The sequence below is a fragment of the Equus quagga genome, chromosome 4 (genome assembly GCF_021613505.1).
Source record: "Equus quagga isolate Etosha38 chromosome 4, UCLA_HA_Equagga_1.0, whole genome shotgun sequence".
Taxonomy (NCBI): domain Eukaryota; kingdom Metazoa; phylum Chordata; class Mammalia; order Perissodactyla; family Equidae; genus Equus; species Equus quagga.
The window spans coordinates 58,948,152-58,972,236 of NC_060270.1; the positions used below are offsets into that span (position 1 = coordinate 58,948,152).

Consider the following 24,085-nt stretch of genomic DNA (forward strand, 5'->3'; position numbering starts at 1 on the left):
AATAGAGGAGATTAAGAAAAATCTAGATGCTCTGAACAGTAGGGCCGATAATATGGAGGAAAGAATTAGCAATTTGGAAGATGGCAATATAGAATTGCTGCAGGCAGAGGAGGAGAGAGAAGCAAGACTAAAAAGAAATGAAGAAACTCTCCGAGAATTATCAGACACAATTAGGAGAGGCAATGTAAGGATTATAGGTATACCAGAGGGAGAAGAGAAGGAGAAAGGGGCAGAAAGCCTATTCAAAGAAATCATGGCTGAGAACTTCCCAAATCTGGTGAGAGAGATGGATCTTCAGGTTTCAGAAGCCAATAGATCTCCAAACTTTATCAATGCAAGAAGACCAACTCCACGGCATATAGTAGTGAAGCTAGCAAAAGTCAACGACAAGGAGAAAATACTAAGAACAGCCAGGCAAAAGAAACTAACCTACAAAGGAACCCCCATCAGGCTATCAGCAGATTTCTCAGCAGAAACTTTACAGGCTAGAAGAGAGTGGAATGATATATTCAAAAATCTGAAGGACAAAAATCTACAGCCGAGAATTCTCTACCCAGCGAAAATATCCTTCAAATACGATGGAGAAATAAAAACTTTCCCAGATAAACAAAAATTAAGGGAGTTCATTGCCACAAAACCTCCTCTTCAGGAAATCCTCAGGAAAACCCTCATTCCTGAAAAATCCAAAAAAGGAAAGGGGCTACAAAACCAAGAGCAGAGGAGATAAGTAGAAGGACAACAACAGAGAGTAGCAGCTCTTCATCAGAACAGATTAAACCATGGGATGAGAAACAAAGGAAATTGAAGAAAACCAGAAAACAAGACACAAAATGGTAGTGGTAGGCCCCCACATCTCAATAATCACTCTAAATGTAAATGGATTGAACTCCCCAATCAAAAGACACAGAGTGGCAGGATGGATCAAAGAACAAGATCCAACAATATGCTGCCTCCAGGAAACACACCTCAGCCCCAAAGACAAACACAGACTCAGAGTGAAGGGATGGAGAACAATACTCCAAGCTAATAATGAACAAAAGAAAGCAGGTGTCGCTATACTAATATCAGACAAGGTAGATTTCAAAGCAAAACAGATAAAGAAAGACAAAGAGGGACAGTATATAATGATAAAAGGGACTCTCCACCAAGAAGACATAACACTTATAAATATATACGCACCCAACACAGGAGCACCAAAATTTGTAAAGCAACTCTTAATAGAACTAAAAGAAGACATCAACAGCAATACAATAATAGTAGGGGACCTAAACACACCATTAACACCAATGGACAGAACATCCAGACAGAAAATCAACAAGGAAATAATAGAATTAAATGAAAAATTAGACCAGATGGACTTAATAGATATATATAGAACACTTCATCCAAAAACAGCAGGTTACACATTCTTCTCAAGTGTACATGGAACATTCTCAAGGATTGACCATATTTTGGGAACCAAAGCAAACATCAATAAATACAAGAGAGTTGAAATAATATCAAGCATCTTTTCTGATCATAATGATATTAAACTAGAAATCAACTACAAGAAAAAAGCAGAGAAAGGTGCAAAAATGTGGAGACTAAACAACACGCTTCTGAACAAACAATGGATCATTGAAGAAATTAAAGAAGAAATCAAATTTTATCTGGAGACAAATGAAAATGAGAACACGACATACCAAATCATTTGGGATGCAGCAAAAGCAGTCCTAAGAGGGAAATTCATCGCAATACAGGCTCACCTCACTAAACAAGAAAAAGCTCACATAAGCAACCTCAAACGACACCTAACAGAACTAGAAAAAGAAGAACAAACAAAGCCCAGAGTCAGTAGAAGGAGGGAAATAATAAAAATAAGAGCAGAAATAAACGATATTGAAACAAAAAAGACAATAGAAAGGATCAATGAAACAAAGAGTTGGTTCTTCGAAAGAATTAACAAAATTGACAAACCCCTAGCCAGACTCACCAAGAAAAGAAGAGAGAAATCGCAAATTAATAAAATTAGGAATGAGAGAGGAGAAATCACAACAGATACCAATGAAATACAAGAGATCATAAGAGAATACTATGAAAAACTATATGCCAACAAATTGAACAACCTGGAAGAAATGGACAAATTCCTAGACTCCTACAATCTCCCCAAACTGAATCAGGAAGAAATGGAGAATCTGAATAGGCCAATCACAAGTAAGGAAATAGAAACGGTAATCAAAAACCTCCCCAAAAATAAGAGTCCAGGACCAGACGGCTTCTCTGGAGAATTCTACCAAACATTCAAAGAAGACTTAATACCTATTCTCCTCAAACTGTTCCAGAAAATTGAGAAAGATGGAGTACTCCCTAACACATTCTATGAAGCCAACATCACCCTGATCCCCAAACCTGACAAGGACAACACAAAGAAGGAGAACTACAGGCCGATATCACTGACGAACATAGATGCAAAAATCCTCAACAAAATTTTGGCAAACCGAATACAGCAATACATCAAAAAGATTATACACCATGATCAAGTGGGATTTAAACCAGGGACACAGGGATGGTTCAACATCCGCAAGTCAATCAACGTGATACACTAGATCAACAAAATGAAAAACAAAAACCACATGATCATCTCAATAGATGCAGAGAAAGCATTCGACAAGATCCAACACCCATTTATGATAAAAACCCTCAATAAAATGGGTATAGAAGGAAAGTACCTCAACATAATAAAGGCCATATATGACAGACCCACAGCCAACATCATACTCAATGGACAAAAACTGAAAGCCATCCCTCTGAGGACAGGAACAAGACAAGGGTGCCCACTTTCACCACTCCTATTCAACATAGTACTGGAGGTGCTGGCCAGAGCAATTTGGCAGGAAAAAGAAATAAAAGGAATCCAAATAGGTAACAAAGAAGTAAAACTCTCGCTGTTTGCAGACGACATGATCTTATATATAGAAAACCCCAAAGAATCCATAGAAAAACTATTAGAAATAATCAACAACTACAGCAAAGTAGCAGGGTATAAAATTAACGTGCATAAATCAGTAGCATTTCTATACACTAACAATAAACTAACAGAAAAAGAACTCAAGAACTCAATCCCATTCACAATCGCAACGAAAAGAATAAAATACCTTGGGATAAACTTAACCAAGGAAGTGAAGGATCTATACAATGAAAACTACAAGACTTTCTTGAAAGAAATTGACGATGACATAAAGAGATGGAAAGACATTCCATGCACATGGATTGAAAAAATAAACATAGTTAAAATGTCCATACTACCTAAAACAATATACAGATTCAATGCTATCCCAATCAGAATCCCAAGAACATTCTTCACAGAAATTGAACAAACAATCCTAAAATTCATATGGGGCAAAAAAGACCGCGAATTGCTAAAGCAATCCTGAGCAAGAAAAACAAAGCCGGCAGAATCACAATCCCCGATTTCAAAACATACTACAAAGCTACAGTGATCAAAACAGCATGGTACTGGTACAAAAACAGGTCCACAGATCAATGGAACAGAATTGAAAGCCCAGAGATAAAACCACACATCTATGGACAGCTAATCTTTGACAAAGGAGCAGAGGGCCTACAATGGAGAAAAGAAAGTCTCTTCAACAAATGGTGCTGGGAAAACTGGACAGCCACATGCAAAAGATTGAAAATTGACCATTCTTTTTCACCACACACCAAAATAAACTCAAAATGGATCAAAGACCTAAAGATTAGGCCTGAGACAATAAGTCTTTTGGAAGAGAATATAGGCAGTACACTCTTTGACATCAGTTTCAAAAGAATCTTTTCGGACACTATAACTCCTCAGTTGAGGGAAACAATAGAAAGAATAAACAAATGGGACTTCATCAGACTAAAGAGCTTCTTCAAGGCAAGGGAAAACAGGAGTGAAACAAAAAACCAGCTCACTAATTGGGAAAAAATATTTACAAGCCACTTATCCGACAAAGGGTTAATCTCCATAATATACAAAGAACTCACACTGCTTAACAACAAAAAAACAAACAACCCGATCAAAAAATGGGCAGAGGACATGAACAGACATTTCTCAAAAGAAGATATGAATATGGCCAATAGACACATGAAAAGATGTTCATCATCGCTAATCATCAGGGAAATGCAAATCAAAACTACACTAAGATATCACCTTACACCCGTTAGACTGGCAAAAACATCCAAAACCAAGAGCGACAAATGTTGGAGAGGTTGTGGAGAAAAAGGAACCCTCATACACTGTTGGTGGGAATGCAAACTGGTACAGCCACTATGGAAAACAGTATGGAGATTTCTCAAAAAGTTAAAAATAGAAATACCCTATGACCCAGCCATCCCATTACTGGGTATCTATCCTAAGAACCTGATATCAGAAATCTCAAGAGTCCGTTGCACCCCTATGTTCATCGCAGCATTATTTACAATAGCCAAGACGTGGAACCAGCCTACATGCCCAGAAACTGATGATTGGATAAAGAAGATGTGGTATATATACACAATGGAATACTACTCAGCCATAAAAAAAGACAAAATTGGCCCATTCACAACAACGTGGATGGACCTCGAGGGTATTATGTTAAGCGAAATAAGCCAGTCAGAGAAAGACGAACTCTATATGACTCCACTCATAGGTGGAAGTTAGTATATTGATAAGGAGATCAGATCGGTGGTTACCAGGGAAAAGGGGGGGTGGGGGGAGGGCACAAAGGGGGAAGTGGTGTACCCACAACATGACTAACAAAAATGTACAACTGAAATATCACAAGGTTGTAATCTATCATAACATTAATAAAAAAAATAAAAATAAAAATAAAAAAAAAATAAGTGGGGGGTGGCCAGGTGGCAGAGTGGTTAAGTTTGTATACTCTGCTTCAGTGGCCCAGGGTTCGAGGGTTCAGATCCTGGGCGTGGACATACATACTGCTCATCAGGCCATGCTGTGGCAGCATCCCACATACAAAGTAGAGGAAGAGTGGCAACAGATGTTAGCTCAGGGTCAATCTTCCTCACCAAAAAAAAAAAAAAAAAGCGAAGTTATTTCCATCTTTTTCAACCACACTGAATATAGAAACTACATTACTAAATTTATTAATCTCATTTGAGCTTTATTCAGTCTTTGATTATTCACTTATTTTCCCCTGGTCTCTTTAATATGTAGAGAGTCTACTAAAATAACAGATCTCCCTTTGACTAAATATGATACTCTTAAGCTGTGCAGAAGCAGAAGTTAAACATCTTAAGCCTGACTTAGTAAAAAAATCAAACACATAATTCTGTATTCTAGAGTTGCTGTATAATTTCACAAAATGGAGGTGAAATGTTTCACTGTATGTATGTTTCTTGAAGGTAAGAGGATACAAGACAACGTGAAGAAAGACTGAAACCTCCATCATTTTAACATGCTTTTTTTGTAAGCTTTTTTTTGGTGAGGAAGATTGGCTCTGAGCTAACATCTGTTGCCAATCTCCCTCTTTTTTCTTCTCCCCAAAGACTCAAGACATAGTTCTATATCCTAGTTCTAAGTCCTTCCAGTTCTTCTATGTGGGATGCCACCACAGCACAGCCTGACTAGTACAAGTGGTGTTAGGTCTGCGCCCAGGATCCAAACTGGCGAACCCCAGGCCACCGAAGGAAAGCAGGCAAACTTAACCACTATGCCACTGGGCCAGGCCCCTAAAGTGCTCTTAACAAAATCATGTTGTTTATATAAAGCACTGTTTTAAATATCACAACCATCATTTTAAAGTACTCTTAATAAAGATTAATTATATATTCTTTGGTACAACAACTTATGTTTCTTACTTCCCTGATTATTCTCACCCAGTTCTGGTAACATAGTAGGCAGTGATAAATATTCCTCTATTGATTAACTCTAAAGGATGGAAAAGATATAAAATCCTGGGGTATTCTCTCTTTTTCATGTAGTGGTTGGCTACTGTTTTGTCCGCCCAGTATAACACCCTTCCTTCTGGGAATCATCAACCCTTTATAAAGGAATCGTTTCTCTCCACCCACTCTTACGCATGAGTGCCACAGAAGTTTCCGTGTTCCATGAGCCAATCCCACGGGCTAAGTGGACAAAACAACTGCCCCAAACTGAGTCAATCAGAGCTCTTCTCTAGGATTTTTCCTTGGGACTCAAGAAGTCAGCAGGCAGTCCCTCTCAGGGGGTAGTGGATGTAAGAAGTAAAACGTAGGCATTGTGGGCAACCACTTTTCCTTTTAAGCAGAGAAAGTAGATCTGCAGTTAAGAGAACAAAGCCAACACATGCAAAGAAAAGTAGAGATGAAAGACAAAAAGAAAATCTTCGGGGTGGTCCCGTCCTTTGTTCAGGTTATTCCCGAGGCCTAGTGTCACGGGCTCTTCCATGATTCAATTTTTTCCTTAAAATGTGTAATCTATTAAACACTTTTTGCCTAAACTAGTTCAAGCTAGGTTTTAGTCACTTACAACCAAGAGTCCTAACTAACAGTGTATGGCCCAGGATCTATCACATAGTGAAACTTAACTTCTAAGATGTTAGTCTGAAGACTGAATGCTTTCTACCAACCCTTAAGAATGGAGAACGCACAGTTAAATAAGCAAATAACAATAGTCAATCTAGAAAAAAATATTGAGTAAAAAGCTGAAAAAAAATGTGTATCACTAAAATTCAGAGAAATGGAAATTGAAACAATAATATTTAATCTAATAAATTAACAAAGATTTAACAAAAATAAGTATTTCCAATACTGGCAAATTACAATGAAACAGCATTATCTTACATCACTTGTGGAAGGATAGATCTTTATAGACTGTTTTTGTAATGCATTTTGAAACTATGCATTAAGAAGCTTAAAAATACTCATATGCTTTGACCCAGGAATTCCACTACTGGGATCTAGCCTAAGGAAATAGATCTTAATACAAAAAACTTTTTTGTTTGCTTTGGCTTTGAAGAAAGCTAATCAGCACAATAATTTGCAGTAGCAAAAAAAAAAAAAAAATCTGAGAGTAACACAAATGTTCAGTAAGGAAATAGTTAACTGATTTATTCAATGCAATATTAGTCATTAAAAACAATTTTACAGAGGGTATATAATAACAGAGAAATGCTTACATTATGGAGTTAGATTTTTACAAGTCAGGATATCAAACTGCATAGTTAAATGTTTTTAAAACGATATATATACAAAATAATTCAGGCATTTCTTTGACTATGAAAGTGTTTACAATATAAGCTGGATATCATTCAGTAGGTTAACCAGGAATAAGATTTGCATTCTGAAGACTGCTGTTTGCAAAAAGTGGACCTCTACAGATAATAGCACCCTGAGTGATGGGACAAAAGCTGCTGTTCCCGAAATACAGGAAGGCACAGCTACTCTGTGTAAGGGGCGGGCTGTGCAATGGGCCTTGCCTCCTTTCTTTACTGCTAGTGGCTATGACATGCATAACAATCTCTAGAACTCCAATTTTAGTGCAATCTTACATGCTGTTCAGGATGTCCTCAGTGATACTGAGGTATATGTTTGTCCCTTAGCTAAACTACATTTATTTAAAAACAACAACAATAACAAAAACACATAGATACAGAGATTAGATTGGTGGTTACCAGAATGGACGGGAGAGGGAGGAGGGCGAAAGAGGTGACTGGGCCGTGTGTCTGGCGATGGATGGTAACTAGTCTTTGGGTGGTGAACATGACGTATGTTCTACAGAGAAATCAAAATATAATGATGTACACCTGAAATTTATATACTGTTATAAACCAATTGTTACCTCAATTTTAAAAAACCACATTTATTTTTTTTACCTTGCAATAGTAAAACATTTTTTTAAATATTTAAAACTTCTATTAAAATTCTTATAGAAAAAATAACTTACTTTGGTTGTGAAACTCTCAGCTTATAAATATTTTTCTCATTGAAATATACTTTAAAAATCTGATTTTCTTAGGTTCTTTGGGTAATATAATGAAAACATTTTAAAAGAAGAGACTGAATCCAAAAAGTTATCAGTTATCTTAGGAAGTAACATTAAGGGCAATCTTTTTCATCTACTTTCTCCTTCCCAAATATTCCATAGTGTGCACAGTAAAAATAAGAGACAATTTCTCTTAAAGAAAAGGTAATAAATCAGCAAAAAATTTATAAATTAATGTTGGAAACAATAAAAGAAAGAGTGCATCTGAAACACAATATGATAGTCCATTTACTAAATGCTCCAAAATATCATTAGATTATATTAGTTGTTTTAAACACTAGTCTACACATCTGTTTTTCTTTGAAAAGTTTCAAGAGAGCAATATGTGAGCTTCTAGAAATAACACATAGAACCGTAAAATGTCCAAAGAACCATTAAAATTCGAGGTTTCCTTTTCTCCTCATTTTTAGGTTTGAAGAAATAGTAACTTTTGGTTCAACAAAAGAAGAGAGTATGTGACAGGTCACTTCAGGTCACTATTTTTACCTTCTGATAAAACTGTAATTACACTAGGGAGAAAAAACAAAAATAAAAATCATTCAGTTGAAGTATGTATTACACGCCCAGTATGTGCATGATCCACATCAGGCACCATTAAAGTTTCAGAAATAGAGGAATGGTACCCCTCCTCAAGTGACTCATGGTTAGATGTGGGAGAGAGTAAAAGAGAAGACAGTTACATTACAGTGCAAAAAGATGGTAAAGGAAGAAGGCGGAAGAGAGGAGGCAGAGAGGCAAGGAACCAGCTCTCTTTGTGTGTCCTGGAGAACAGGAAGAACTTTCCGATTAGAGAAGTCTCTGACTGCATCATAAGCGTTGCAGAAAGCAGGCAAGGAGGGAGGGAAAGGAAGAGAGGGAGGAGGTTGCCCAGGCATAATGGAGGGAGGAAAAGAAAATTTGCTAGAAAGACTTTTATTTTCTTCTCAAAATATTTAATAATCAGGGAAAAAATGAGTTATTATGGTTATGTCCAAATCAAAGATCATTCAAAGAGTTTCATTAATACTGCAGTGACATTTAAAAATGCCCAAAGAATCTTTTCAATGCATTACATGATCTTCATTTCACCATTCAAAGAGAATAAGGAAAAGAAATGTAGTATTTGTTTAAAATTCAACCTATTGCTTGCTATACTCTGAGGAAATAAATTTATGAAATATTCTTCAACTACAAATTATTAAATCACATAAAAATATAATAGTCAAAATATTCTTGCAGTTAAGAAACCTATTTTACTTTTGGTCAATTTTTCTGCTGGCAGTGTTTTACTAACTCAAATCCTATAACCTTAAACTGAGAGTTTCCTCATGGCAATGCCACTAGGAAATGTAATGTGACTTTCTTAGATCATCAAATAATGGTAGTGTGGTCTCAAATTAATTTTCAGCAGATGCTCATAAGGTTCAACAGAAAACACCTCAGTGATGGGGGAGGCTGGGAACATCATTAGACTAGTTTCCTTGTAAAGGGTTCAGTGACAAACAGCCCCCAGAGGCGACCTGGCAGGGAGACTTGCCTGGGTTCTGCTGTGTCGCAGACTTACATTGGCCTCATATAGAAACTGGTCCCTGAACATGTTTTATTTGACTTGCAGAGTGTTTTGTTTTGTTTTGTTTCAATGAGCACCAACATTTAAAATTTGAGAGATTTCACATACAGATCCAGATTCTCTGACTTTTAAAAAAATCAGGTAATTCAGAAACAATGGGCCCACATTCCCCCAAAAACAATCTCCTGGAGCGGCTGCCTCATTTAATGGGCATGCATTTTTCCGTTTACCATTGTTCACACCCAGCCTGTTTCACTCACTTATTCTGGATACCTGCCTCATTCCAGAGGCCTTTGAATTTGCCATTCCACCTAATTCTACAATTTGCTAGCTGGATTTTAGATGCTTTTATAACCCATTTAAAGCCCATCTGAATGAGCTTTTGGCTACCTCAAATATTTTTTCTCTGAAAATTATGAAAGGTGGTTGCCTGCCATTCATTTGAGGAATTCTTTAAAGTAAATGAATTCTACTTTTATTTTGCATAATAAAGAATATATATATATACTTATATATACCTGTTCTGTATGTGTGTACGTTACACATAAAGAGACAGACAGAGACAGAAAGAGAGAGAGAAGGGTAAAACCATAGAGAAAAATCTGAATTTATACTGACAGTTACCAAGATACTAAAACTTAAAGACCAGGAGAAACCATGACTATTTGCCCCAAAATTGCAGTGGTTCCTTAGCTGAAATATTAGCTGATATCTACCCTACTGACAGCAACTTGTCTCTCACATGGGTGGCACGAACAGGCCTTTTTCATCCCCTTTCCCATTAAACAACAAACACATAACAGCAGCAGCAACAAACGGCCCAGAACCAAGTATGCAAAAGGCCCAATGCCACAGGCTTTCCAGATGCTTTCTCATTTAAACCTTTTGGGGAGTCCCAGCTCCAGCTTCTCCATTTCCTTTTGGTTCCAATCAAAGGTTTTTGCCTGATTTTTAGCAGTTTCTTTGCCATGTGAAATGTTTTATTAGCCTTTATTTTAATGTCAAAGTGTGTTCTACAGTAAGCCCCCACCACACCCCAAAAGTGGTTTCATAGTAAACTAAGATTGGAAATAACAGGTCTCTTTAGTGTAAGACTTCTCAGAGCTTTTATTATGCTAACGTGGAAAGTGAATCACCAAGAAAAGATACACCTGGAGTACGTTCCGAACTTAAAATTTGACCATGGAATACTTCTTCAATGATATTTCGTAGGAATTCCTTGAAACATACTTTGAGGAGCAATGCTCTATTTTTAGTATTAATTTAATAATCATTCTATGTGATTACTCGTATTTAAAGTGGTGTTCATTTCAATAGAGTATCAGAAAGTATCAGCAAAACGAGGAAAGTCAAGCAGATAGCAGGTACTCCCAACAAGAACAGAGCTTCCTCTTTTCCTAGTGAGTCCTGCAGAGGCTCTATCCGGCCACATGAGCTGTCCCCTTCAGGACTCCTGTCCAGGATGGAGTCGGCCTCATCAAAGACTTCCTTCTCCTACACACTATTTCAGGGGTTGTCTCAGACTCTGCCCGACAAACATTCTTGATCATCAGACTCGTTTCCGGGCCCTGACCTTTACTTCCACCTCTGAGTTCACCCTTGGTCCACTACTTTCAGCTTGGAAGACTGTTGTGCAAGCCAATGTGTCTGATCCTGTTCCAAACATGGAACAGGCAATTGGGGTATGTTCACTACCCAAAAACCAATTTTCCACCCTACATCTACATAGTTTCTTTAACCATGGAGAAGATTGACAGTATCACATCTAAAGATGCTGTTCCTATCATCTTGGTGAAGTTGAATGTTAATATTTTTCTTGTTAAAGATCAGTAATACCAACCCAAAAGATATGTGAAGCGAGCTAATGAACAGTGTTTTCTCATACCCACAACTCGTCACGTTGCCAAATCCACAAGGTCTGACCTATCTGATCTTCAGATATTTGCCAAGTAGCCCACACCATGGACTTCAAGAGCGATAGATAAAAATTTACAGTCAGGAAAGGCCTTCCCAATGCCATTCCTCCACCATGGTCTTGAAGACAGAAAATACATTATTTATTTCAGATTTCTCCACTCTCCAAAATATAGAACCTGAAACTCCCTAGACAGCAAAGGCATAATTGGAACTCCAAAGCCCCTCAATAACAGATTCTCCTATATTTCCTGCACTTGCCAGGCTCAGTATCCCACAAAGGGCCGTACTGAGAAACAGAAGCCAGTTAAGTTAAAAGTTTTTGGATGGTTCCTTCACTGCAAACAGGAAGCTATCATCAGTAGGCCTGAGGCACTTCAAACAAGCTGACCAAACCAGGCTAAATCTTGGAAATAACTCTCTCCACTCACAGTCTCATCTGAGTTAGGCATTTCTTCCTTCATCTAAGAACTTCAGTTAATTCGGAAGACTGGCTAGTCAGTCACCCAGCACTCAAGTGCTATCACAGCAGGCGCGCAGAGGATTTCATGTGAGCACAGAGAACTCAGTCAAGGAAGCCGAAAGGGAAGAGTGAGTTAGGGTCAACGTGGAGCAGAGAAGGGCACAACAAACAAGGGATTCCAGAAGGGCACTAGCCAAAGCACAGAAGCTTGACAGACGATGGCGTATCCTTGTTAATTCTAGTAGTTCACGTGGAGTGACGAGAACTGAAGGCAAACTGAAGATCATGTGAGGCATGTTATGGAGTTTGCACTTTCCCCTCAGTGCTATGGGCCCCTGGAGGATTTGAAGGAGGAATCAGATTTGCATTTTAGAAAGATTGCTCTACCAGAAATCACCTAAGAAACTTGCCCTGAAACTTAGGCCCAGGAATATTTGTTTCACTGAGACCTGCCCCTCCTACGACTGTGTCCTCCCATTGAGTCCTCTCCTTCAGAATCTTGTTTCGTCAATAAAGCCCGACCTGTAGACGCTCTCATTGACTGATAACATCAACCAGCGCTGATTCCACCTTAGAGCCACTGCCATATGATTTCCCCGCTTAGAGACTCGACCTCCTGCCCTCACGCCCTTCTCTTTCTCCTCTTCTCTCTCTTGATTGTTACGACCAATTCTGACTTTAGGCCTGAGTTCAACAGCCCTGTACAATTCTCTGCACCAATTCGTTCTTGTTGCTGATGTTTTTCACACTCCATTAATAAATAGGCCTATGTCTTGGTTTCTTGTAATCTTGTCTTCTATTGGTAACCCCACGTAAGACTAGATCCTTATTACTCTCTTTCCAGGCCAGGACCACAGTCTTGCAATTCAGCTTCTCTAATTGTCACTAATTGAGGGATTAGACTTTTGGACTCTCCAACATGAGCCCTGCTATCTATTATGGCAACTTATTAGTTATTAGTACTTTGCCTTGAACTTCTCTTGTTAACTACTTATCCGGACACATCAACCCTCTTGGAGATTCGAGGCGTGTCGGGGAGGGTAGTAGTGGAGGACGGCACCTTTATAGCACATAAGGCTGAGGCCGTTTTCCTCAGCACCTGGCCTAGCCAATGGATGGGTGTAATTCCAGCTCCCAGCCCCTTCTAGTAAACTGCGCACTTGTCAAAAGACATGGAGCCATGCTCACTGAGTTCAAGGAGGTGGCAAGCACAATTTACTGTAACTGTTCTCTCAGACGATAACCTGGCCCCCAGACTGATCCTCACCGACACCTAATCTTATCTTGCACACCGTAAAACAATCACCTCTGCTTCTCCTGTACTAACCCTTTAAGCCTGTCCTTCCCTGATCCAGATTCAAAAGATTTCATAAATTCTTCTATTCTTGGAAACTAGATGTATTGAGCTTGCCCTGTAGTTTTAACAATTTATTGAATACGGAATCATGTAAACCCCAAAGGCAAATGGATATACCTTTTTCTTACCCATAAGTAATCTTGGATTGTATTTCTCAAAATTAAAATTGTCCTGGAGTCTGACAGTCTAAACAAACACAAAGATGCTTATCTAGATTCCCATAAATACTTCAGCTTTGGTAAAAAGAAACACTGCTTTGAGAAAATAACTGCCCACGAGCAAGGCTGCTGCCACTTCTCTCATCCGTCCTTCTGTGGAAGTAATGTTAGAAGAGCATTACTTTGGGCTAGGCTGGTAATGCTGATCTCAAAACAGCACAGAGACGCCTCAGAGCAAATATAATATGATATTACAATTTGATTGATTTCAAATATACTAACAGGGAATTTCTGATAGTTGAAACAAAAGGTTGGGCTGAAGTTTGTTTGCATTATTTATAATGGAAATATTAATATAATAACTGCTTACAAACATCAGAAAAAATACTTCAGTATGAACTATTTATATTTAGAAATAGTTACAAAGTATAACATTAAGTTTGGGATTTATTAAAGCAAATCCATAAAGTCTTAAATCATACAATGCTTTATTGTCCTGCTTTTATTAATAATATGTACTTGAATGAATTAAACAGAGCATTGATAAAAAATCCTATCATTTAGATATTTACTACTTTAGATTGCTCTGGCAAACGATGCTAAATTGTGAGGTCATACAGGATATACTGAGTCAATTACATCATAACTTCTCAGATTTCATTTCTCTTCATTTTGGCATTTAAATAAATGAGTTTGTTCAGCATGCTACTTTATATATTGGCATTTTACTGATGTTAAAATGTTTACTTTTCAAAATCATATTTTCCTACAGTTAAGAAAACTTTTATAACAATGACAACAATAACAAAAATAATAATGAACTCTACTGAGCATTTACCAAGCGCCAGACACTGCTTAGTAATGCCATGAGCTATCTAACGTCACAGCACTCCTCTGAGGGAGCTCCAGTATCAGCCTGTGACAGCTAAGGGGACGGAAGGCAGAGAGGGAGCAGGCTGAGAGCGGCCACACAAGCAGCAAGCGAGCGGCCTGGGAGTCGAACCTGAGCAGCCCGGCTCTTACGTGCTCAAGTGCAGCTGATTATATTTTGCTCTGATTTTGTAGTTTTGATACTTCTTTGCATATCATTTTAGAAGATGGATTCTTATTTGCATATTATACTTTGAATTCTGCCTTGATTAAACTGATACTTAATAGGGATTGACAGGAATTGAGGAGTAGGGAATGGCTTTACCCAGAAAGGGAAGTGAGCAGCAGCTAAAAACCACAAATGTTACGCACGTGAAAAAAGGTTAAGCAGAAGATTAACTTTATACATATTCCCAAATACATGCTTTTTAAATCCCCTCGCAAAACCCAGGGGTTCACAGAGGGAAAGAGTTCAGTGGTAATTCTCACGAACCTTTGTTTTCACGGGCATAAAACATTTTCAGCATCAACCCAGTCAGCCTGTCTCTTGGCACGGTAAGGATGTGGCACGCTGCTCCTTTTCTCCTGAGAGAGAAATCAAACGCTTGCCAGAGCACTTAATATTCCAGCTTCCACAGCAAATTGCTTTCATCCCTTTCTCCGGCCTCCAAAATGACTTCGGATTTGGGCAAAAGAGAGAAAGACATGGGAGGGAAGAAGCCCAAGGGGGTTGTTGGTGTTGCTATTTTTTTCCACTGCGACAAACAAAACACGCTTATAATTACGTGAAATAATATTTTTTTAGTATAATTTTTGCTACCAGCCCTAAAAGCTCTCGAGTTGTAGTCTTCCCTCCCACAACAGCACAGACCACCAGGCCAATATTATAGTGTAAATGAGATTAAATGACTGCTTCTAAGTCAGTGACAATTTGGGGTTTTACTTCAATAGCCAACTTTTTTTTCCTTTAAAAGAGGATAGGAGATGGAGAAAATTGGAACGTATTCTTCTAGAGATGAAGATATGAGTGAATAAAACATCTAGCCAAAGAAAACAAGATTAACAAAGAAGTCTATGATGTAGGATTTACAAGAAAATGAAACTTTCCTTTTCAGAAAAAACAGCTATAAAACATGTTATGTTAAAGTTAATTTTTCAAAGGCATAAACATAATATGTTTTTCAGTTCACATTCTAATTAATTTTTCATTAAGTTAAAAAAAGGAAAAAAGACAGGCTTGTGTTTGGAATGTGATGCTGATGAGAAAGACCTAAAAACACCGGACAAAGGCTGACAGAAGTACAAAGGTGACATATATTCCAAGAAAATGCTGCTTTCAACAGACACCACTTAAAAAATAAAGACAGGCTAAAAGCAAGAGGTTGAAGAAAGAGAAAAACTTAAGAACATGGCACATTTAATTAGGTACCCCTCTCCTCAGACTAGCAGCTCCCCAGTTCTGCTGGACATTCTAACTAGGCATTTTCAATTCTTTTGTTTCTCTCTCTGTGCCTCTCCAAAATCTTCTGGCTTAACATCAGAAGATAGCTATTCATTTCACAAAATTATTTATTTTGCAAAAACAAAGTTTTTACAAAAGGATAAGGAAAACTTAAATCACAGATCTATGCATGGCTCAGCGAGTGTTGTAGATTTGGCATTAGTTCTCTTACTTGGCAATGTCGTACTTCCAGTCTAAGCTTGAGTCTGAGATAGATTCTGCTGTTAAGATTGGTCATAAATAACACCATGTCTCCCAACTGTACATTTGCTTTTTACCAGAAGTGCTGACCAACTGCTATGTTTTACTCTTTTGTCCCTTCCCGACCCCACTCCTCTCCCCACTCCTAACTCTCCTACCTTCTTTGACCATCTGTTATGCAATCACATTCAGTTGGATAGTTGCATTACACATAGTGAAAAGCTACATGAACTGAGACCACATATTAGACAGAATTACACACTGAAAATGAAGACATTCTATCCAATCCCTGATTATATCATTATGTTCACTGTCATCACAATTTTATTTGTATGTTAAAGATAGAATATGGACTGAACAACTCTCTTGAGTCTGTCAAAATAATAACAAAATGATGCAAAATATATACAAATAAATATTCAAATGTCTTTCTCAAGATAAACCATCTGGAAAAAATTAGAAAATGATGAGTCATTCATGAACAAATAAATGAATATGTTAACCTAAATCTTTATCTATGGATTTTTTCCAAATGGCAGGTGGCAGGGCAGGATTACCCTGATCCCAGCACGTTAACACAACAATTACATCCCATGTTAAATTTTTAAAATTTCTCATAGCTAAAAATGCTCCTAAATTAGATGAACAATAGGGTTAAAACTCATATGATCAATTGAATTGCTGTTTGATTGCTCTCCCCTGAGCAATTACCGGGGGACTTTCATCAACACACCAATAAAGCAGAATGTATAAACTAATCATTCAAATATTTTTCATCAGAGAATTTAGAATTCAAAGCTACCATTGTGATGGCCACACAAAACAATTAAAAAACAATCCATAATATTTATGAATGCATATTTCTAAATATGAAGACTTGTTCCCTGAAAAAAATCAATCTATTATTTTACTAAAGTAAAATTTGTGAAAAAAAATTCTCTGTGAAAGTAAATGCGATTTTCTTGTACCTTTATCTCATGTACAGTACTCTTTTGAACCAAAGGGTCCTGAAGGGAAAAAGAGCTTTAAAAAATGTTTGTTAAACACATCTACATAACTATTGACACACAAAAATCGTATAATTATTGCAAAGTGAAATTTTTTTTTTCCTCCTCTGAGCCTTGATTAACTAAAAGCTAATGCCACATTTAAATATGCATTCCTCTTCTTCCTAGCGACCTTGCCACACCCCATCCCCAACTTGGGGGAGGAAAATGTCAAAAATAATTTTCCATTTTTCCTCTCTCTCTGTTTCTCTGCTCCCCTTTCCGAGCTCAGGCACAGACTTCCTACATGGTGCCTGCTGGCTGGCAGCAGGTGAGATATATCCCTCCTCCTTTGAGGGCAGACGATGACAAAACCCAGGAGCAATCATACACAGTCAAGAAAACTCAATATAAAACCTCATGTCCATCAACAAAAAGTGGGATATAAATTGTAGGAAATTATTATGAGTCAATATTTTAAATTATATGTGTATGATATGCTTCCCAATGTGTCACTGACATTCATCTGAAACCATGCAGAAGCAAAGCAAGAATATCTCTCACAGCTCTCTAAGCATTCATCTGGGTACAAGTATTAGAGGATTCAGCATGAGTGAGATTGCCCGCGGAGAACAGAAACTGAAATGCCAGGAGGCATATTAAAAGCCAGTGTACATGATGCATTTCATGGCAGACAGCCATCTATAGACCTACATGCATTTACCGTTAATAGAAAACAGAGGTGGCAGCAAGAGATATACTGTTCCATTTCTCCTTTCTTGACATGGCTATCATTTATAATAAATACACAAATGCATAAGCTTGAGTACCTTCCAGGAGGTGTGCAAACATTCCTATGTTATATACAGTGGTAAAATCAAAATGAAATGTAATATGAAAATCTTGGCTTCATAGTTCCTTTCACATGTTTCAATCACTCAGCAAATTAGCAAACACCTACCATGCACCCACCACTAAGTGCTAGGTCCTGTGGGTAACACAAAGAAGATAAAGACAGTTACTGTTCTTGAAGATTTTGACATATTAAAAAGATAAGATCATGGGGCTGGCCCCGTGGCCGAGTGGTTAAGTTCGCGCTCTCCGCTGCAGGCGGCCCAGTGTTTCGTTGGTTCGAATCCTGGGCGCGGACATGGCACTGCTCAGCAGACCACGCTGAGGCAGCGTCCCACATGCCACAACTAGAAAGGACCCACAACGAAGAATATACAACTATGTACCGGGGGGGCTTTGGGGAGAAAAAGGGGAAAAAAATAAATAAAATCTTTAAAAAAAAAGATAAGATCAAAAAAATGCAAAATAAGATAGAACATGCTCAACTGCTAAAAGGTTTGTTTAAAAATATAAATGCTGGGGCCGGCGCGGTGGCGCAGTGGTGAAGTGTGCACGTTCTGCTTTGGTGGCCAGGGGTTCACCGGTTCAGATACCAGGTGCGGACATGGCACCGCTTGGAAAGCCATGCTGTGGTAGGCGTCCCACATATAAAGGAGAGGAAGATGGGCATGGATGTTAGCTCAGGGCCACGCTTCCTCAGCAAAAAGAAGAGGACTGGCAGTAGATGTTAGCTCAGGGCTAATCTTCCTCAAAAAGAAAAAAAGGTAAGTGCTATACGATATCTAAAGGAGATCTTATGGGCTGGAGTAACTGGAGGTAACATCATAAAAAAGGATTTTTTTTTTTTTTTTTTGAGGACTATTAGCCCTGAGCTAACTCCTGCCAGCCCTCCTCTTTTTTGCTGAGGAAGCCTGGCCCGGAGCCAACATCCATGCCCATCCTCCTCTCCTTTATACGTGGGACACCTACCACAGCATGGCGTGCCAAGCGGTGCCATGTCCGCACCCGGGATCTGACTGGCGAACCCCGGGCCGCCGAGAAGCAGAACGTGCAAACTTAACCGCTGCGCCACTGGGCGGCCCAAAAAGAAGGATATTGAAGACTCAAAATAATTTAACCACAAAGAAAGAAATGAAATGTGCAGATTATTTTGGCTGGGGAAAAAATGTGTGCAAATACATTGAAATGAAAATGGCCTCAGAGAAAATGTCTTCAAATCTATATCAAAATTAGAGACTTTTAAAACACAGATAAATGAGTTCTTTTCTTAAATTTAGTCGTAAGTCCTAGGAGAGTTCCAGTTTAAGCTCACTGTTGAAGAATAATTATAGAGGGTAGGAAAACCTGAGCTGTAAGTGACAAATTGCTGGAGGTTCACTGTGAACCACGCTGAGAGTTAAAAACTCTGGAGGGAGCCAATCCTAGCACAGCCTCCACAACATTGTGAGGTTTACCTCTATCACTTGACCAGGTTCCCTTAATAAATGTTAAAGAAAAACCTCCTTGTGATCCCAGCGGGGTGAGGGGAAACGAACACCCAGAGGACTCTGTTCTTCTTAACAAGGCCTGCACTCAGGGGAGACTAGTTAACCACAGCCTAACCTGCTGGGATATCATCAGAGCCTAGCTGGCCTGGCAAAGGGAAATATCCAACTCCAGCCCACTCTAGCCATCCTGTCCACCTAAGGGCTGGGGAGAGGGGAGGGCAGGGCCAGCGATGAGAAACCATTAATCATAGCACTGTAAATCGCCTCCCCTCCCCATCACACCTCACCACAACATTACTAAAGGCCTTTTGACAACAGTTCCTTTCACCTGGAACAGCATATCCAACTATCAATAAAAAATTACAAGACATACCAAAGCCAAAAAACATAATTTGAAAAGACAGAGCAAGCATCAGCATCAGATATGGCAAGGATATTGGAATTCTCAGACTGTGAATTTAAAACAAATATGATTAATATTCTAAGGGCTCTAATGGACAAAGTAGACAGCATGTAAGAACAGGCGGGTACTATAAGCAGAGAGATGGAAATCCTAAGAAAGAACCAAAAAGAAATGCTAGAAATCAAAAACACTGTAACAGAAATAAAGAATGCCTTTGATGGGCTTATTAGTAGATGACATGGCTGAGGAAAGGATCTCTGAGCTCGAGGATATATCAATAGAATCCTTGAAACCTAAAGAAGCAAAGAGAACTATGACAGAAAAAAAACCCAGAAGAGAATATCCAAGTATTGTTAGACAACGACAGAATGTATAACATATGCATACTAGGAATACTGGAAGAAGAGAGAAGGAACAAAAGAAATATTTGAAATAATAATGACTGAGAATTACCCCCAAATTAACATCAGACACCAAAGCATGGACCAGAAACCTCCGAGAATACCAAGCATGACAAATGCAAAAAAAAAACAAAAACAAAAAAACACACTTAGGCATATCATCTCGAAATTACAAAAAGTTAAAGATAAAGAAAAAATCCTGAAAGAAGCCAGAAGGCAAAACCACCTCTCTATGCAGAAACAAAGATAAGAATTACATCTGACTTCTCCTCAGAAACCACGCAAGCAGGAAGAGAGTAGAGTGAAATATTCAAAGTGTTGAGAGAAAAAACCCACCAACCTAGAATTCTGTATGCTGTGAAATTATTGTTCAAAAATAAAGGAAAAATAAAGACTTTCTCAGACAGACAAATATTGAGGGGATTTGCTGCCAGTAGATCTGCCTTGCAAGAAATATTAAGGAAGTTCTTTAGAGAGAAGGAAAATAATATAGGCCAGAAACTTGAATCTACATAAAAGACAGGAAGAGCATCAAAGAAGGAATAAGTGAAGGTAAAAAAAAAACTTTTATTTTTCTCATTCTTGATTGATCTAACAGACAGCTTGTTCAAAGTGATAACAGCAACAATATATTTGATTATGTGTGCTTATGTATATATCTTGTGAGTATATATATGCTTAGGTATGTTTACATATAAATGAAATGAATGACAGCAATGATACAAGGGATAAGAGGAAAGAATCAGGATTAGTTTTTGATTGTAAGGTATGCACAATACTACCCATAAAATGATGTGGTGTTTTTTGAAAGTGAACTTGGATTAGCTGTAATGTATAGTGCAAATTCTAGGGCAATAACTACAAATAAATGGAAAAAAAAAGAAGTATAACATATGTTAAGAAAAGAGAAAACAGAATCATATAAAATACTCAAAACTACAAAAGACAGAAAAAGAGTGGAAGACAAAAATAAGAACAAAGACCAAGAGCAGTAAATAGAGAGCAGTAATAAATATAGTGGATATGAATCCAACTATATCAATAATCACTTAGAATGTCACATATCTAAGTACACCAAATAAAAGACAAAGATTATCAGAGTGAACCACAAAGTACAAATGAACTATATGTTGTCTGCAAGAAACCTACTTTAAATATAAAGACATATAGAATAAAAGTAAGTGGATGGAAAAAATATACCATTTTGATTAGCTAACACTAATCAAAAGAAAGCAGGAGTAGCTATATTAATTTCAGACAGAGTTGAGTTCAAAGCAAGAAAAGTTATCAGGGATATAGAAGGGAATTACATAATGATGAAGGGGTCAATTCTCCAAGAAGACGTAACTCTTAAAACGTATGTGCTAACAACAGAGTACCAAACTACCTAAGGCAAAAACTTATAGAACTGTAAGGAGAAATAGATGCATACACTATTACAGTTGGAGACTTCAACACCTCTCTATCAGAAATGGACAGATCCAGTAGGGAGAAAATCAGTAAGGATGTAGTTGAACTCAACAACACCATCACAACTGATATAACTGAAGTCTGTAGACTATTTCATTCAACAAGAGCAGAATACATATTCTTCTCAAGCTCACATGCAAACACTTCTAAATAACACATAGTTCAAAGAAGAAATCTCAAAAGAAATTTAAGAATATTTTGAACTAAATGAAAATAAAAACATATCTTTTCAAAATTTGTGGGATGCAGCAAAAGCAGTGTTTAGAGGGAAATTGACTGTATTGCATGCATACATTAGAAAAGAAGAAAGATCCAAAAATCAATAATCTAAGCTTCTAATTTAAAATACAAAAAAAAAGAGTAAATTAAATCCAAAGTAAGCAGAAGAAAAGAAGTAAGAATTAGAGCAGAAATCATAAGATTGAAAACAGGAAATCAATTGAGAAAATCAACAAAATCAAAAGCTATTTCTTTGAAAAAAGTCAATAAAATCTATAAGTCTCTAATGAGGCTAACTAAGGAAAAAAAAAAGAGGACACAAATTACTAATACCAGAAATGAAAGAGGAGATATTGCTACAGATACCATGAACAATAAAAGGATAATAAAGGAATATTATGAACAACTCTATCTCACAAATCTGATAACCTAGATAAAATGGACCAATTCCTTGAAAAAACTGTCAAAACTCACACAAGAATAAACAGACATTCTGAATAGGACTATACCTATTAAAGAAATTGCATCAATAATTAATAACCTTCCAAAACAGAAAGGACCAAAAACAGATGGGTTCACTGGTGAATCCTAACAAACATTTAAGTAACAAATTACACCAGTGTTCTACAATCTCTTTCACTGGGTAAAAGTAGAAGGAATATTTCCTAATTCATTCAATGAGGCCAGCATTACCCTAATACCAAAACCAGAAAAAGACATTACAAGAAAAGAAAACTATAGATAAATATTTCTCATGAACATAGATGCAAAAATCCTCAACAAAATACTAGCATGTTGAATCCAAACACAGTTTTAAATGATTTACATACCACAACTAAGTGGGATTTATCTCAATTACGCAAGGCTGGTTCAACATTTGAAAATCAATTAATGTAATTCATCAGATCAACAGACTCAAAAAGAAAAATTACATGATCATATCAATAAATGCAGAAAAAGCATCTGACAAAATCCAACATCCAATGATAATAAAAACTCACAGTAAACTGGGAATAGAGGGGAACTTTCTCAACTTGATAAAGACTATCTACAAAAAAAAATAACTAACATAAAACCTATAACTAACTAAGAAAACCTATAACTTAATGATGAGAAACCAAAGCTTCCCTGCTAAGATCAGGTACAAGGCAAGGATGTTCCCTCTCACTGATCCTTTTCAACATCATACTGAAGTCCTTGCTAATGCAATAAGGCAAGAAATGGGAAAAAAAAGTATACAGATTGGGAAGGAAGACATGAAACTGTCTTTGTTCTCAGATGATATCATTGTCTGTGTAGACAATCCAAAAGATTCAACAAAAACCTTCTGAAACTAATAAGCAGTTACAGCAAGGCTGAAGGATACAAAGTTAATATACAAAAGCAAATCACTTTCCTATATACCAGGAAAGAATACGGGGAATTTGAAATTAAAAAACACATTACCATTTACCTCAGCAGCTCACCAAAATGAAATATTTTGGTATAAATCAAGCAAAATATGTACAAGACCTATATGAGGAAAACTACAAAACTCTGATGAAAGAAATCAAAGAGCTGAATAAAATGAGAGATATTCCATGTTCATGGTAAGAAAGACTCAATATTGTTAAGATGTCAGTTTTTCCCAACTTAACCTGTAGATTCAATTCAATGCCAATCAAAATCGTACAAGTTATTTAATGGATATCAATAAACTGATTCTGAAGTTTATGTGAAGATGTAAAAGTTCTAGGATAGCCAACTCAATACTGAAGAAAGAACAAAATTGGAGGACTAATGCTACTTGACTTTAAGAATTACTATGAGACTACAGTAATCAAGATAGGGTGGTATCGGTGAAAGAACAGGCAAGAGATTAATGGAACAGATAGAGTCCAAAAGTACTCACGTAAATTTGGTCAACTGACCTTTGACAAAGGAGCAAAGGCAGTCTCTTTAACACCTGGTGCTGGGACAGCAAGACACTCACATGCGAAAAAAAGAAAAAAGGAAAAATCCTAGGCACAGACCTATACCTTTCACAAAAATTAATTAAAAATGGATCACAGACCTAAATGTAAAATGCAAAACTATAAAACTCCTAGACGATAACAGGAGAAAACGTAGATGACCTTGAGTATAGTGATGCCTTTTTAGATACACCACCAAAAACATGATCCATGAAAGAAATAATTGATAATCTAGACTTCCTTAAAATTAAAAGCTTCTGCTCTGTGAAAGACGATACCAAGAGAATTAGAAGAAAAACCACAGACTGGGAGAAAATA

At 37.4% G+C, this 24,085-nt stretch overlaps 1 protein-coding gene across 1 annotated transcript in view; it reads right to left on the reverse strand.

The window, feature by feature from the left end:
* The window catches only part of LEKR1 (leucine, glutamate and lysine rich 1), a 189,455-nt gene that overhangs the window by 113,832 nt on the left and 51,538 nt on the right, over positions 1-24,085 (reverse strand). The gene's annotated exons all lie outside the window — the stretch shown is intronic.